The sequence below is a fragment of the Hoplias malabaricus genome, chromosome 3 (genome assembly GCF_029633855.1).
Source record: "Hoplias malabaricus isolate fHopMal1 chromosome 3, fHopMal1.hap1, whole genome shotgun sequence".
Lineage (NCBI taxonomy): Eukaryota > Metazoa > Chordata > Actinopteri > Characiformes > Erythrinidae > Hoplias > Hoplias malabaricus.
In genome coordinates this window covers 18,025,482-18,041,722 of record NC_089802.1, presented here as the reverse complement: position 1 = coordinate 18,041,722, position 16,241 = coordinate 18,025,482, and the positions used below count along the sequence as shown (strand labels likewise).

The 16,241-nt window shown below is 50.0% G+C and overlaps 10 non-coding genes across 10 annotated transcripts; all 10 read right to left on the bottom strand.

Annotated features, from left to right (window-relative positions):
- Nucleotides 1-1,095: 1,095 nt before the first annotated feature.
- trnal-uag (transfer RNA leucine (anticodon UAG)) lies at nucleotides 1,096-1,177 on the bottom strand. Its single transcript has one exon. It is a non-coding gene; the product is annotated as a tRNA-Leu (tRNA).
- A 1,738-nt stretch (nucleotides 1,178-2,915) lies between these two features.
- trnal-uag (transfer RNA leucine (anticodon UAG)) lies at nucleotides 2,916-2,997 on the bottom strand. The gene has a single exon. It is a non-coding gene; the product is annotated as a tRNA-Leu (tRNA).
- A 1,738-nt stretch (nucleotides 2,998-4,735) lies between these two features.
- On the bottom strand, nucleotides 4,736-4,817 carry trnal-uag (transfer RNA leucine (anticodon UAG)). Its single transcript has one exon. It is a non-coding gene; the product is annotated as a tRNA-Leu (tRNA).
- Nucleotides 4,818-6,555: 1,738 nt separating this feature from the next.
- Nucleotides 6,556-6,637, bottom strand: trnal-uag (transfer RNA leucine (anticodon UAG)). The gene has a single exon. It is a non-coding gene; the product is annotated as a tRNA-Leu (tRNA).
- A 1,738-nt stretch (nucleotides 6,638-8,375) lies between these two features.
- trnal-uag (transfer RNA leucine (anticodon UAG)) lies at nucleotides 8,376-8,457 on the bottom strand. Its single transcript has one exon. It is a non-coding gene; the product is annotated as a tRNA-Leu (tRNA).
- An 828-nt stretch (nucleotides 8,458-9,285) lies between these two features.
- Nucleotides 9,286-9,367, bottom strand: trnal-uag (transfer RNA leucine (anticodon UAG)). Its single transcript has one exon. It is a non-coding gene; the product is annotated as a tRNA-Leu (tRNA).
- Nucleotides 9,368-11,105: 1,738 nt separating this feature from the next.
- On the bottom strand, nucleotides 11,106-11,187 carry trnal-uag (transfer RNA leucine (anticodon UAG)). The gene has a single exon. It is a non-coding gene; the product is annotated as a tRNA-Leu (tRNA).
- An 828-nt stretch (nucleotides 11,188-12,015) lies between these two features.
- Nucleotides 12,016-12,097, bottom strand: trnal-uag (transfer RNA leucine (anticodon UAG)). Its single transcript has one exon. It is a non-coding gene; the product is annotated as a tRNA-Leu (tRNA).
- Nucleotides 12,098-13,835: 1,738 nt separating this feature from the next.
- On the bottom strand, nucleotides 13,836-13,917 carry trnal-uag (transfer RNA leucine (anticodon UAG)). The gene has a single exon. It is a non-coding gene; the product is annotated as a tRNA-Leu (tRNA).
- Nucleotides 13,918-15,655: 1,738 nt separating this feature from the next.
- Nucleotides 15,656-15,737, bottom strand: trnal-uag (transfer RNA leucine (anticodon UAG)). Its single transcript has one exon. It is a non-coding gene; the product is annotated as a tRNA-Leu (tRNA).
- Nucleotides 15,738-16,241: the final 504 nt, after the last annotated feature.

The window sequence follows — 16,241 nt, the reverse complement described above, 5'->3', positions numbered from 1 at the left end:
TTAATAAAACAGACGCCCAGTGAACACAGAGGATGTGGAAATCAGTCTAACAAAAGCCCACCACAAGGACATCTGCCGTTCATTGATACTACACCAACATCGTACACGCAAGCTCTTGCCACAGACATTTTCAACATGGCGCTTTTCCAAGGATGGACCGAGCCAACATCTTCACAAAAGCTTCGCTGGCAGTGGTGGGATTCGAACCCACGCCTCCACAGAGACTGGAGCCTAAATCCAGTGCCTTCGACCACTCGGCCACACTACCTCCGAGAAGCCCCGGCTCTCTTATTCCTAGCCAAAACAGAAGGGGGCGTAACACGCGAGCTAGAGAATCTCAGTCAAGTCATCTATTGGCAGATGCAGACAAAGAAGCGCTAGATTCCTAAGACTTCGGATGGCCGACGCGGCTTTATGGTTTGCTTTATACGGCCGCCTGCGTGTTGGGCATTCTTTTGATGTGTTCTCCGTTGGTTCGGCCAGCTTGGGCCATCCTACGCCCTTTGAATATTGGAGAACTTGAAGGAATTGAAGAAACGTCAAGCCGACTCTTCCAAGTTGCTGCTGTTGAAAAGAGCAACAGAGGGCGCCAAGTTGAGTATAAGCTGCTCAACAGCTTGGATGGTGGTTTCTTCAAAACCTTCTTTGGCAGCGGTGGGATTTGAACCCACGCCTCCGAAGAGACTGGAGCCTTAATCCAGCGCCTTAGACCGCTCGGCCACGCTACCGGCTTCGTACGGCTTTCGCACTGCAATGGCAACGGCATAGTTTATCCACTTGGACGCTAAAGTGTCTGCTTTTCTTCTTCTATCGGCGGACATATTTGGGGTCAACCTCGTGCCGCACTGCATTGGTGAGAACAATATAACTTTTGAGATCATTTACTAAGCAACTGATCTTTTACAAAAATTAATAAAACAGACGCCCAGTGAACACAGAGGATGTGGAAATCAGTCTAACAAAAGCCCACCACAAGGACATCTGCCGTTCATTGATACTACACCAACATCGTACACGCAAGCTCTTGCCACAGACATTTTCAACATGGCGCTTTTCCAAGGATGGACCGAGCCAACATCTTCACAAAAGCTTCGCTGGCAGTGGTGGGATTCGAACCCACGCCTCCACAGAGACTGGAGCCTAAATCCAGCGCCTTCGACCACTCGGCCACACTACCGCCGAGAAGCCCCGGCCCTCTTATTCCTAGCCAAAACAGAAGGGGGCGTAACACGCGAGCTAGAGAATCTCAGTCAAGTCATCTATTGGCAGATGCAGACTAAGAAGCGCTAGATTCCTAAGACTTCGGACTGGCCGACGCGGCTTTATGGTTTGCTTTATACGGCCGCCTGCGTGTTGGGCATTCTTTTGATGTGTTCTCCGTTGGTTCGGCCAGCTTGGGCCATCCTACGCCCTTTGAATATTGGAGAACTTGAAGGAATTGAAGAAACGTCAAGCCGACTCTTCCAAGTTGCTGCTGTTGAAAAGAGCAACAGAGGGCGCCAATTTGAGTATAAGCTGCACAACAGCTTGGATGGTGGTTTCTTCAAAACCTTCTTTGGCAGCGGTGGGATTTGAACCCACGCCTCCGAAGAGACTGGAGCCTTAATCCAGCGCCTTAGACCGCTCGGCCACGCTACCGGCTTCGTGCGGCTTTCGCACTGCAATGGCAACGGCATAGTTTATCCACTTGGACGCTAAAGTGTCTGCTTTTCTTCTTCTATCGGCGGACATATTTGGGGTCAACCTCGTGCCGCACTGCATTGGTGAGAACAATATAACTTTTGAGATCATTTACTAAGCAACTGATCTTTTACAAAAATTAATAAAACAGACGCCCAGTGAACACAGAGGATGTGGAAATCAGTCTAACAAAAGCCCACCACAAGGACATCTGCCGTTTATTGATACTACACCAACATCGTACACGCAAGGTCTTGCCACAGACATTTTCAACATGGCGCTTTTCCAAGGATGGACCGAGCCAACATCTTCACAAAAGCTTCGCTGGCAGTGGTGGGATTCGAACCCACGCCTCCACAGAGACTGGAGCCTAAATCCAGCGCCTTCGACCACTCGGCCACACTATCGCCGAGAAGCCCCGGCCCTCTTATTCCTAGCCAAAACAGAAGGGGGCGTAACACGCGAGCTAGAGAATCTCAGTCAAGTCATCTATTGGCAGATACAGACAAAGAAGCGCTAGATTCCTAAGACTTCGGACTGGCCGACGCGGCTTTATGGTTTGCTTTATACGGCCGCCTGCGTGTTGGGCATTCTTTTGATGTGTTCTCCGTTGGTTCGGCCAGCTTGGGCCATCCTACGCCCTTTGAATATTGGAGAACTTGAAGGAATTGAAGAAACGTCAAGCCGACTCTTCCAAGTTGCTGCTGTTGAAAAGAGCAACAGAGGGCGCCAAGTTGAGTATAAGCTGCTCAACAGCTTGGATGGTGGTTTCTTCAAAACCTTCTTTGGCAGCGGTGGGATTTGAACCCACGCCTGCGAAGAGACTGGAGCCTTAATCCAGCGCCTTAGACCGCTCGGCCACGCTACCGGCTTCGTGCGGCTTTCGCACTGCAATGGCAACGGCATAGTTTATCCACTTGGACGCTAAAGTGTCTGCTTTTCTTCTTCTATCGGCGGACATATTTGGGGTCAACCTCGTGCCGCACTGCATTGGTGAGAACAATATAACTTTTGAGATCATTTACTAAGCAACTGATCTTTTACAAAAATTAATAAAACAGACGCCCAGTGAACACAGAGGATGTGGAAATCAGTCTAACAAAAGCCCACCACAAGGACATCTGCCGTTCATTGATACTACACCAACATCGTACACGCAAGCTCTTGCCACAGACATTTTCAACATGGCGCTTTTCCAAGGATGGACCGAGCCAACATCTTCACAAAAGCTTCGCTGGCAGTGGTGGGATTCGAACCCACGCCTCCACAGAGACTGGAGCCTAAATCCAGCGCCTTCGACCACTCGGCCACACTACCTCCGAGAAGCCCCGGCCCTCTTATTCCTAGCCAAAACAGAAGGGGGCGTAACACGCGAGCTAGAGAATCTCAGTCAAGTCATCTATTGGCAGATGCAGACAAAGAAGCGCTAGATTCCTAAGACTTCGGACTGGCCGACGCGGCTTTATGGTTTGCTTTATACGGCCGCCTGCGTGTTGGGCATTCTTTTGACGTGTTCTCCGTTGGTTCGGCCAGCTTGGGCCATCCTACGCCCTTTGAATATTGGAGAACTTGAAGGAATTGAAGAAACGTCAAGCCGACTCTTCCAAGTTGCTGCTGTTGAAAAGAGCAACAGAGGGCGCCAATTTGAGTATAAGCTGCTCAACAGCTTGGATGGTGGTTTCTTCAAAACCTTCTTTGGCAGCGGTGGGATTTGAACCCACGCCTCCGAAGAGACTGGAGCCTTAATCCAGCGCCTTAGACCGCTCGGCCACGCTACCGGCTTCGTGCGGCTTTCGCACTGCAATGGCAACGGCATAGTTTATCCACTTGGACGCTAAAGTGTCTGCTTTTCTTCTTCTATCGGCGGACATATTTGGGGTCAACCTCGTGCCGCACTGCATTGGTGAGAACAATATAAATTTTGAGATCATTTACTAAGCAACTGATCTTTTACAAAAATTAATAAAACAGACGCCCAGTGAACACAGAGGATGTGAAAATCAGTCTAACAAAAGCCCACCACAAGGACATCTGCCGTTCATTGATACTACACCAACATCGTACACGCAAGCTCTTGCCACAGACATTTTCAACATGGCGCTTTTCCAAGGATGGACCGAGCCAACATCTTCACAAAAGCTTCGCTGGCAGTGGTGGGATTCGAACCCACGCCTCCACAGAGACTGGAGCCTAAATCCAGTGCCTTCGACCACTCGGCCACACTACCTCCGAGAAGCCCCGGCTCTCTTATTCCTAGCCAAAACAGAAGGGGGCGTAACACGCGAGCTAGAGAATCTCAGTCAAGTCATCTATTGGCAGATGCAGACAAAGAAGCGCTAGATTCCTAAGACTTCGGACTGGCCGACGCGGCTTTATGGTTTGCTTTATACGGCCGCCTGCGTGTTGGGCATTCTTTTGTTGTGTTCTCCGTTGGTTCGGCCAGCTTGGGCCATCCTACGCCCTTTGAATATTGGAGAACTTGAAGGAATTGAAGAAACGTCAAGCCGACTCTTCCAAGTTGCTGCTGTTGAAAAGAGCAACAGAGGGCGCCAAGTTGAGTATAAGCTGCTCAACAGCTTGGATGGTGGTTTCTTCAAAACCTTCTTTGGCAGCGGTGGGATTTGAACCCACGCCTCCGAAGAGACTGGAGCCTTAATCCAGCGCCTTAGACCGCTCGGCCACGCTACCGGCTTTGTGTGGCTTTCGCACTGCAATGGCAACGGCATAGTTTATCCACTTGGACGCTAAAGTGTCTGCTTTTCTTCTTCTATCGGCGGACATATTTGGGGTCAACCTCGTGCCGCACTGCATTGGTGAGAACAATATAACTTTTGAGATCATTTACTAAGCAACTGATCTTTTACAAAAATTAATAAAACAGACGCCCAGTGAACACAGAGGATGTGGAAATCAGTCTAACAAAAGCCCACCACAAGGACATCTGCCGTTCATTGATACTACACCAACATCGTACACGCAAGCTCTTGCCACAGACATTTTCAACATGGCGCTTTTCCAAGGATGGACCGAGCCAACATCTTCACAAAAGCTTCGCTGGCAGTGGTGGGATTCGAACCCACGCCTCCACAGAGACTGGAGCCTAAATCCAGCGCCTTCGACCACTCGGCCACACTACCGCCGAGAAGCCCCGGCCCTCTTATTCCTAGCCAAAACAGAAGGGGGCGTAACACGCGAGCTAGAGAATCTCAGTCAAGTCATCTATTGGCAGATACAGACAAAGAAGCGCTAGATTCCTAAGACTTCGGACTGGCCGACGCGGCTTTATGGTTTGCTTTATACGGCCGCCTGCGTGTTGGGCATTCTTTTGATGTGTTCTCCGTTGGTTCGGCCAGCTTGGGCCATCCTACGCCCTTTGAATATTGGAGAACTTGAAGGAATTGAAGAAACGTCAAGCCGACTCTTCCAAGTTGCTGCTGTTGAAAAGAGCAACAGAGGGCGCCAATTTGAGTATAAGCTGCTCAACAGCTTGGATGGTGGTTTCTTCAAAACCTTCTTTGGCAGCGGTGGGATTTGAAACCACGCCTCCGAAGAGACTGGAGCCTTAATCCAGCGCCTTAGACCGCTCGGCCACGCAACCGGCTTCGTGCGGCTTTCGCACTGCAATGGCAACGGCATAGTTTATCCACTTGGACGCTAAAGTGTCTGCTTTTCTTCTTCTATCGGCGGACATATTTGGGGTCAACCTCGTGCCGCACTGCATTGGTGAGAACAATATAACTTTTGAGATCATTTACTAAGCAACTGATCTTTTACAAAAATTAATAAAACAGACGCCCAGTGAACACAGAGGATGTGGAAATCAGTCTAACAAAAGCCCACCACAAGGACATCTGCCGTTCATTGATACTACACCAACATCGTACACGCAAGCTCTTGCCACAGACATTTTCAACATGGCGCTTTTCCAAGGATGGACCGAGCCAACATCTTCACAAAAGCTTCGCTGGCAGTGGTGGGATTCGAACCCACGCCTCCACAGAGACTGGAGCCTAAATCCAGTGCCTTCGACCACTCGGCCACACTACCGCCGAGAAGCCCCGGCCCTCTTATTCCTAGCCAAAACAGAAGGGGGCGTAACACGCGAGCTAGAGAATCTCAGTCAAGTCATCTATTGGCAGATACAGACAAAGAAGCGCTAGATTCCTAAGACTTCGGACTGGCCGACGCGGCTTTATGGTTTGCTTTATACGGCCGCCTGCGTGTTGGGCATTCTTTTGATGTGTTCTCCGTTGGTTCGGCCAGCTTGGGCCATCCTACGCCCTTTGAATATTGGAGAACTTGAAGGAATTGAAGAAACGTCAAGCCGACTCTTCCAAGTTGCTGCTGTTGAAAAGAGCAACAGAGGGCGCCAAGTTGAGTATAAGCTGCTCAACAGCTTGGATGGTGGTTTCTTCAAAACCTTCTTTGGCAGCGGTGGGATTTGAACCCACGCCTGCGAAGAGACTGGAGCCTTAATCCAGCGCCTTAGACCGCTCGGCCACGCTACCGGCTTCGTGCGGCTTTCGCACTGCAATGGCAACGGCATAGTTTATCCACTTGGACGCTAAAGTGTCTGCTTTTCTTCTTCTATCGGCGGACATATTTGGGGTCAACCTCGTGCCGCACTGCATTGGTGAGAACAATATAACTTTTGAGATCATTTACTAAGCAACTGATCTTTTACAAAAATTAATAAAACAGACGCCCAGTGAACACAGAGGATGTGGAAATCAGTCTAACAAAAGCCCACCACAAGGACATCTGCCGTTCATTGATACTACACCAACATCGTACACGCAAGCTCTTGCCACAGACATTTTCAACATGGCGCTTTTCCAAGGATGGACCGAGCCAACATCTTCACAAAAGCTTCGCTGGCAGTGGTGGGATTCGAACCCACGCCTCCACAGAGACTGGAGCCTAAATCCAGCGCCTTCGACCACTCGGCCACACTACCTCCGAGAAGCCCCGGCCCTCTTATTCCTAGCCAAAACAGAAGGGGGCGTAACACGCGAGCTAGAGAATCTCAGTCAAGTCATCTATTGGCAGATGCAGACAAAGAAGCGCTAGATTCCTAAGACTTCGGACTGGCCGACGCGGCTTTATGGTTTGCTTTATACGGCCGCCTGCGTGTTGGGCATTCTTTTGATGTGTTCTCCGTTGGTTCGGCCAGCTTGGGCCATCCTACGCCCTTTGAATATTGGAGAACTTGAAGGAATTGAAGAAACGTCAAGCCGACTCTTCCAAGTTGCTGCTGTTGAAAAGAGCAACAGAGGGCGCCAATTTGAGTATAAGCTGCTCAACAGCTTGGATGGTGGTTTCTTCAAAACCTTCTTTGGCAGCGGTGGGATTTGAACCCACGCCTCCGAAGAGACTGGAGCCTTAATCCAGCGCCTTAGACCGCTCGGCCACGCTACCGGCTTCGTGCGGCTTTCGCACTGCAATGGCAACGGCATAGTTTATCCACTTGGACGCTAAAGTGTCTGCTTTTCTTCTTCTATCGGCGGACATATTTGGGGTCAACCTCGTGCCGCACTGCATTGGTGAGAACAATATAACTTTTGAGATCATTTACTAAGCAACTGATCTTTTACAAAAATTAATAAAACAGACGCCCAGTGAACACAGAGGATGTGGAAATCAGTCTAACAAAAGCCCACCACAAGGACATCTGCCGTTCATTGATACTACACCAACATCGTACACGCAAGCTCTTGCCACAGACATTTTCAACATGGCGCTTTTCCAAGGATGGACCGAGCCAACATCTTCACAAAAGCTTCGCTGGCAGTGGTGGGATTGGAACCCACGCCTCCACAGAGACTGGAGCCTAAATCCAGTGCCTTCGACCACTCGGCCACACTACCTCCGAGAAGCCCCGGCTCTCTTATTCCTAGCCAAAACAGAAGGGGGCGTAACACGCGAGCTAGAGAATCTCAGTCAAGTCATCTATTGGCAGATGCAGACAAAGAAGCGCTAGATTCCTAAGACTTCGGACTGGCCGACGCGGCTTTATGGTTTGCTTTATACGGCCGCCTGCGTGTTGGGCATTCTTTTGTTGTGTTCTCCGTTGGTTCGGCCAGCTTGGGCCATCCTACGCCCTTTGAATATTGGAGAACTTGAAGGAATTGAAGAAACGTCAAGCCGACTCTTCCAAGTTGCTGCTGTTGAAAAGAGCAACAGAGGGCGCCAAGTTGAGTATAAGCTGCTCAACAGCTTGGATGGTGGTTTCTTCAAAACCTTCTTTGGCAGCGGTGGGATTTGAACCCACGCCTCCGAAGAGACTGGAGCCTTAATCCAGCGCCTTAGACCGCTCGGCCACGCTACCGGCTTCGTGCGGCTTTCGCACTGCAATGGCAACGGCATAGTTTATCCACTTGGACGCTAAAGTGTCTGCTTTTCTTCTTCTATCGGCGGACATATTTGGGGTCAACCTCGTGCCGCACTGCATTGGTGAGAATAATATAACTTTTGAGATCATTTACTAAGCAACTGATCTTTTACAAAAATTAATAAAACAGACGCCCAGTGAACACAGAGGATGTGGAAATCAGTCTAACAAAAGCCCACCACAAGGACATCTGCCGTTCATTGATACTACACCAACATCGTACACGCAAGCTCTTGCCACAGACATTTTCAACATGGCGCTTTTCCAAGGATGGACCGAGCCAACATCTTCACAAAAGCTTCGCTGGCAGTGGTGGGATTCGAACCCACGCCTCCACAGAGACTGGAGCCTAAATCCAGCGCCTTCGACCACTCGGCCACACTACCGCCGAGAAGCCCCGGCCCTCTTATTCCTAGCCAAAACAGAAGGGGGCGTAACACGCGAGCTAGAGAATCTCAGTCAAGTCATCTATTGGCAGATACAGACAAAGAAGCGCTAGATTCCTAAGACTTCGGACTGGCCGACGCGGCTTTATGGTTTGCTTTATACGGCCGCCTGCGTGTTGGGCATTCTTTTGATGTGTTCTCCGTTGGTTCGGCCAGCTTGGGCCATCCTACGCCCTTTGAATATTGGAGAACTTGAAGGAATTGAAGAAACGTCAAGCCGACTCTTCCAAGTTGCTGCTGTTGAAAAGAGCAACAGAGGGCGCCAAGTTGAGTATAAGCTGCTCAACAGCTTGGATGGTGGTTTCTTCAAAACCTTCTTTGGCAGCGGTGGGATTTGAACCCACGCCTGCGAAGAGACTGGAGCCTTAATCCAGCGCCTTAGACCGCTCGGCCACGCTACCGGCTTCGTGCGGCTTTCGCACTGCAATGGCAACGGCATAGTTTATCCACTTGGACGCTAAAGTGTCTGCTTTTCTTCTTCTATCGGCGGACATATTTGGGGTCAACCTCGTGCCGCACTGCATTGGTGAGAACAATATAACTTTTGAGATCATTTACTAAGCAACTGATCTTTTACAAAAATTAATAAAACAGACGCCCAGTGAACACAGAGGATGTGGAAATCAGTCTAACAAAAGCCCACCACAAGGACATCTGCCGTTCATTGATACTACACCAACATCGTACACGCAAGCTCTTGCCACAGACATTTTCAACATGGCGCTTTTCCAAGGATGGACCGAGCCAACATCTTCACAAAAGCTTCGCTGGCAGTGGTGGGATTCGAACCCACGCCTCCACAGAGACTGGAGCCTAAATCCAGCGCCTTCGACCACTCGGCCACACTACCTCCGAGAAGCCCCGGCCCTCTTATTCCTAGCCAAAACAGAAGGGGGCGTAACACGCGAGCTAGAGAATCTCAGTCAAGTCATCTATTGGCAGATGCAGACAAAGAAGCGCTAGATTCCTAAGACTTCGGACTGGCCGACGCGGCTTTATGGTTTGCTTTATACGGCCGCCTGCGTGTTGAGCATTCTTTTGACGTGTTCTCCGTTGGTTCGGCCAGCTTGGGCCATCCTACGCCCTTTGAATATTGGAGAACTTGAAGGAATTGAAGAAACGTCAAGCCGACTCTTCCAAGTTGCTGCTGTTGAAAAGAGCAACAGAGGGCGCCAATTTGAGTATAAGCTGCTCAACAGCTTGGATGGTGGTTTCTTCAAAACCTTCTTTGGCAGCGGTGGGATTTGAACCCACGCCTCCGAAGAGACTGGAGCCTTAATCCAGCGCCTTAGACCGCTCGGCCACGCTACCGGCTTCGTGCGGCTTTCGCACTGCAATGGCAACGGCATAGTTTATCCACTTGGACGCTAAAGTGTCTGCTTTTCTTCTTCTATCGGCGGACATATTTGGGGTCAACCTCGTGCCGCACTGCATTGGTGAGAACAATATAACTTTTGAGATCATTTACTAAGCAACTGATCTTTTACAAAAATTAATAAAACAGACGCCCAGTGAACACAGAGGATGTGGAAATCAGTCTAACAAAAGCCCACCACAAGGACATCTGCCGTTCATTGATACTACACCAACATCGTACACGCAAGCTCTTGCCACAGACATTTTCAACATGGCGCTTTTCCAAGGATGGACCTAGCCAACATCTTCACAAAAGCTTCGCTGGCAGTGGTGGGATTCGAACCCACGCCTCCACAGAGACTGGAGCCTAAATCCAGTGCCTTCGACCACTCGGCCACACTACCTCCGAGAAGCCCCGGCTCTCTTATTCCTAGCCAAAACAGAAGGGGGCGTAACACGCGAGCTAGAGAATCTCAGTCAAGTCATCTATTGGCAGATGCAGACAAAGAAGCGCTAGATTCCTAAGACTTCGGACTGGCCGACGCGGCTTTATGGTTTGCTTTATACGGCCGCCTGCGTGTTGGGCATTCTTTTGATGTGTTCTCCGTTGGTTCGGCCAGCTTGGGCCATCCTACGCCCTTTGAATATTGGAGAACTTGAAGGAATTGAAGAAACGTCAAGCCGACTCTTCCAAGTTGCTGCTGTTGAAAAGAGCAACAGAGGGCGCCAAGTTGAGTATAAGCTGCTCAACAGCTTGGATGGTGGTTTCTTCAAAACCTTCTTTGGCAGCGGTGGGATTTGAACCCACGCCTCCGAAGAGACTGGAGCCTTAATCCAGCGCCTTAGACCGCTCGGCCACGCTACCGGCTTCGTGCGGCTTTCGCACTGCAATGGCAACGGCATAGTTTATCCACTTGGACGCTAAAGTGTCTGCTTTTCTTCTTCTATCGGCGGACATATTTGGGGTCAACCTCGTGCCGCACTGCATTGGTGAGAACAATATAACTTTTGAGATCATTTACTAAGCAACTGATCTTTTACAAAAATTAATAAAACAGACGCCCAGTGAACACAGAGGATGTGGAAATCAGTCTAACAAAAGCCCACCACAAGGACATCTGCCGTTCATTGATACTACACCAACATCGTACACGCAAGCTCTTGCCACAGACATTTTCAACATGGCGCTTTTCCAAGGATGGACCGAGCCAACATCTTCACAAAAGCTTCGCTGGCAGTGGTGGGATTCGAACCCACGCCTCCACAGAGACTGGAGCCTAAATCCAGCGCCTTCGACCACTCGGCCACACTACCGCCGAGAAGCCCCGGCCCTCTTATTCCTAGCCAAAACAGAAGGGGGCGTAACACGCGAGCTAGAGAATCTCAGTCAAGTCATCTATTGGCAGATGCAGACTAAGAAGCGCTAGATTCCTAAGACTTCGGACTGGCCGACGCGGCTTTATGGTTTGCTTTATACGGCCGCCTGCGTGTTGGGCATTCTTTTGATGTGTTCTCCGTTGGTTCGGCCAGCTTGGGCCATCCTACGCCCTTTGAATATTGGAGAACTTGAAGGAATTGAAGAAACGTCAAGCCGACTCTTCCAAGTTGCTGCTGTTGAAAAGAGCAACAGAGGGCGCCAAGTTGAGTATAAGCTGCTCAACAGCTTGGATGGTGGTTTCTTCAAAACCTTCTTTGGCAGCGGTGGGATTTGAACCCACGCCTCCGAAGAGACTGGAGCCTTAATCCAGCGCCTTAGACCGCTCGGCCACGCTACCGGCTTTGTGTGGCTTTCGCACTGCAATGGCAACGGCATAGTTTATCCACTTGGACGCTAAAGTGTCTGCTTTTCTTCTTCTATCGGCGGACATATTTGGGGTCAACCTCGTGCCGCACTGCATTGGTGAGAACAATATAACTTTTGAGATCATTTACTAAGCAACTGATCTTTTACAAAAATTAATAAAACAGACGCCCAGTGAACACAGAGGATGTGGAAATCAGTCTAACAAAAGCCCACCACAAGGACATCTGCCGTTCATTGATACTACACCAACATCGTACACGCAAGCTCTTGCCACAGACATTTTCAACATGGCGCTTTTCCAAGGATGGACCGAGCCAACATCTTCACAAAAGCTTCGCTGGCAGTGGTGGGATTCGAACCCACGCCTCCACAGAGACTGGAGCCTAAATCCAGCGCCTTCGACCACTCGGCCACACTACCGCCGAGAAGCCCCGGCCCTCTTATTCCTAGCCAAAACAGAAGGGGGCGTAACACGCGAGCTAGAGAATCTCAGTCAAGTCATCTATTGGCAGATACAGACAAAGAAGCGCTAGATTCCTAAGACTTCGGACTGGCCGACGCGGCTTTATGGTTTGCTTTATACGGCCGCCTGCGTGTTGGGCATTCTTTTGATGTGTTCTCCGTTGGTTCGGCCAGCTTGGGCCATCCTACGCCCTTTGAATATTGGAGAACTTGAAGGAATTGAAGAAACGTCAAGCCGACTCTTCCAAGTTGCTGCTGTTGAAAAGAGCAACAGAGGGCGCCAATTTGAGTATAAGCTGCTCAACAGCTTGGATGGTGGTTTCTTCAAAACCTTCTTTGGCAGCGGTGGGATTTGAAACCACGCCTCCGAAGAGACTGGAGCCTTAATCCAGCGCCTTAGACCGCTCGGCCACGCAACCGGCTTCGTGCGGCTTTCGCACTGCAATGGCAACGGCATAGTTTATCCACTTGGACGCTAAAGTGTCTGCTTTTCTTCTTCTATCGGCGGACATATTTGGGGTCAACCTCGTGCCGCACTGCATTGGTGAGAACAATATAACTTTTGAGATCATTTACTAAGCAACTGATCTTTTACAAAAATTAATAAAACAGACGCCCAGTGAACACAGAGGATGTGGAAATCAGTCTAACAAAAGCCCACCACAAGGACATCTGCCGTTCATTGATACTACACCAACATCGTACACGCAAGCTCTTGCCACAGACATTTTCAACATGGCGCTTTTCCAAGGATGGACCGAGCCAACATCTTCACAAAAGCTTCGCTGGCAGTGGTGGGATTCGAACCCACGCCTCCACAGAGACTGGAGCCTAAATCCAGTGCCTTCGACCACTCGGCCACACTACCGCCGAGAAGCCCCGGCCCTCTTATTCCTAGCCAAAACAGAAGGGGGCGTAACACGCGAGCTAGAGAATCTCAGTCAAGTCATCTATTGGCAGATACAGACAAAGAAGCGCTAGATTCCTAAGACTTCGGACTGGCCGACGCGGCTTTATGGTTTGCTTTATACGGCCGCCTGCGTGTTGGGCATTCTTTTGATGTGTTCTCCGTTGGTTCGGCCAGCTTGGGCCATCCTACGCCCTTTGAATATTGGAGAACTTGAAGGAATTGAAGAAACGTCAAGCCGACTCTTCCAAGTTGCTGCTGTTGAAAAGAGCAACAGAGGGCGCCAAGTTGAGTATAAGCTGCTCAACAGCTTGGATGGTGGTTTCTTCAAAACCTTCTTTGGCAGCGGTGGGATTTGAACCCACGCCTGCGAAGAGACTGGAGCCTTAATCCAGCGCCTTAGACCGCTCGGCCACGCTACCGGCTTCGTGCGGCTTTCGCACTGCAATGGCAACGGCATAGTTTATCCACTTGGACGCTAAAGTGTCTGCTTTTCTTCTTCTATCGGCGGACATATTTGGGGTCAACCTCGTGCCGCACTGCATTGGTGAGAACAATATAACTTTTGAGATCATTTACTAAGCAACTGATCTTTTACAAAAATTAATAAAACAGACGCCCAGTGAACACAGAGGATGTGGAAATCAGTCTAACAAAAGCCCACCACAAGGACATCTGCCGTTCATTGATACTACACCAACATCGTACACGCAAGCTCTTGCCACAGACATTTTCAACATGGCGCTTTTCCAAGGATGGACCGAGCCAACATCTTCACAAAAGCTTCGCTGGCAGTGGTGGGATTCGAACCCACGCCTCCACAGAGACTGGAGCCTAAATCCAGCGCCTTCGACCACTCGGCCACACTACCTCCGAGAAGCCCCGGCCCTCTTATTCCTAGCCAAAACAGAAGGGGGCGTAACACGCGAGCTAGAGAATCTCAGTCAAGTCATCTATTGGCAGATGCAGACAAAGAAGCGCTAGATTCCTAAGACTTCGGACTGGCCGACGCGGCTTTATGGTTTGCTTTATACGGCCGCCTGCGTGTTGGGCATTCTTTTGATGTGTTCTCCGTTGGTTCGGCCAGCTTGGGCCATCCTACGCCCTTTGAATATTGGAGAACTTGAAGGAATTGAAGAAACGTCAAGCCGACTCTTCCAAGTTGCTGCTGTTGAAAAGAGCAACAGAGGGCGCCAATTTGAGTATAAGCTGCTCAACAGCTTGGATGGTGGTTTCTTCAAAACCTTCTTTGGCAGCGGTGGGATTTGAACCCACGCCTCCGAAGAGACTGGAGCCTTAATCCAGCGCCTTAGACCGCTCGGCCACGCTACCGGCTTCGTGCGGCTTTCGCACTGCAATGGCAACGGCATAGTTTATCCACTTGGACGCTAAAGTGTCTGCTTTTCTTCTTCTATCGGCGGACATATTTGGGGTCAACCTCGTGCCGCACTGCATTGGTGAGAACAATATAACTTTTGAGATCATTTACTAAGCAACTGATCTTTTACAAAAATTAATAAAACAGACGCCCAGTGAACACAGAGGATGTGGAAATCAGTCTAACAAAAGCCCACCACAAGGACATCTGCCGTTCATTGATACTACACCAACATCGTACACGCAAGCTCTTGCCACAGACATTTTCAACATGGCGCTTTTCCAAGGATGGACCGAGCCAACATCTTCACAAAAGCTTCGCTGGCAGTGGTGGGATTGGAACCCACGCCTCCACAGAGACTGGAGCCTAAATCCAGTGCCTTCGACCACTCGGCCACACTACCTCCGAGAAGCCCCGGCTCTCTTATTCCTAGCCAAAACAGAAGGGGGCGTAACACGCGAGCTAGAGAATCTCAGTCAAGTCATCTATTGGCAGATGCAGACAAAGAAGCGCTAGATTCCTAAGACTTCGGACTGGCCGACGCGGCTTTATGGTTTGCTTTATACGGCCGCCTGCGTGTTGGGCATTCTTTTGTTGTGTTCTCCGTTGGTTCGGCCAGCTTGGGCCATCCTACGCCCTTTGAATATTGGAGAACTTGAAGGAATTGAAGAAACGTCAAGCCGACTCTTCCAAGTTGCTGCTGTTGAAAAGAGCAACAGAGGGCGCCAAGTTGAGTATAAGCTGCTCAACAGCTTGGATGGTGGTTTCTTCAAAACCTTCTTTGGCAGCGGTGGGATTTGAACCCACGCCTCCGAAGAGACTGGAGCCTTAATCCAGCGCCTTAGACCGCTCGGCCACGCTACCGGCTTCGTGCGGCTTTCGCACTGCAATGGCAACGGCATAGTTTATCCACTTGGACGCTAAAGTGTCTGCTTTTCTTCTTCTATCGGCGGACATATTTGGGGTCAACCTCGTGCCGCACTGCATTGGTGAGAATAATATAACTTTTGAGATCATTTACTAAGCAACTGATCTTTTACAAAAATTAATAAAACAGACGCCCAGTGAACACAGAGGATGTGGAAATCAGTCTAACAAAAGCCCACCACAAGGACATCTGCCGTTCATTGATACTACACCAACATCGTACACGCAAGCTCTTGCCACAGACATTTTCAACATGGCGCTTTTCCAAGGATGGACCGAGCCAACATCTTCACAAAAGCTTCGCTGGCAGTGGTGGGATTCGAACCCACGCCTCCACAGAGACTGGAGCCTAAATCCAGCGCCTTCGACCACTCGGCCACACTACCGCCGAGAAGCCCCGGCCCTCTTATTCCTAGCCAAAACAGAAGGGGGCGTAACACGCGAGCTAGAGAATCTCAGTCAAGTCATCTATTGGCAGATACAGACAAAGAAGCGCTAGATTCCTAAGACTTCGGACTGGCCGACGCGGCTTTATGGTTTGCTTTATACGGCCGCCTGCGTGTTGGGCATTCTTTTGATGTGTTCTCCGTTGGTTCGGCCAGCTTGGGCCATCCTACGCCCTTTGAATATTGGAGAACTTGAAGGAATTGAAGAAACGTCAAGCCGACTCTTCCAAGTTGCTGCTGTTGAAAAGAGCAACAGAGGGCGCCAAGTTGAGTATAAGCTGCTCAACAGCTTGGATGGTGGTTTCTTCAAAACCTTCTTTGGCAGCGGTGGGATTTGAACCCACGCCTGCGAAGAGACTGGAGCCTTAATCCAGCGCCTTAGACCGCTCGGCCACGCTACCGGCTTCGTGCGGCTTTCGCACTGCAATGGCAACGGCATAGTTT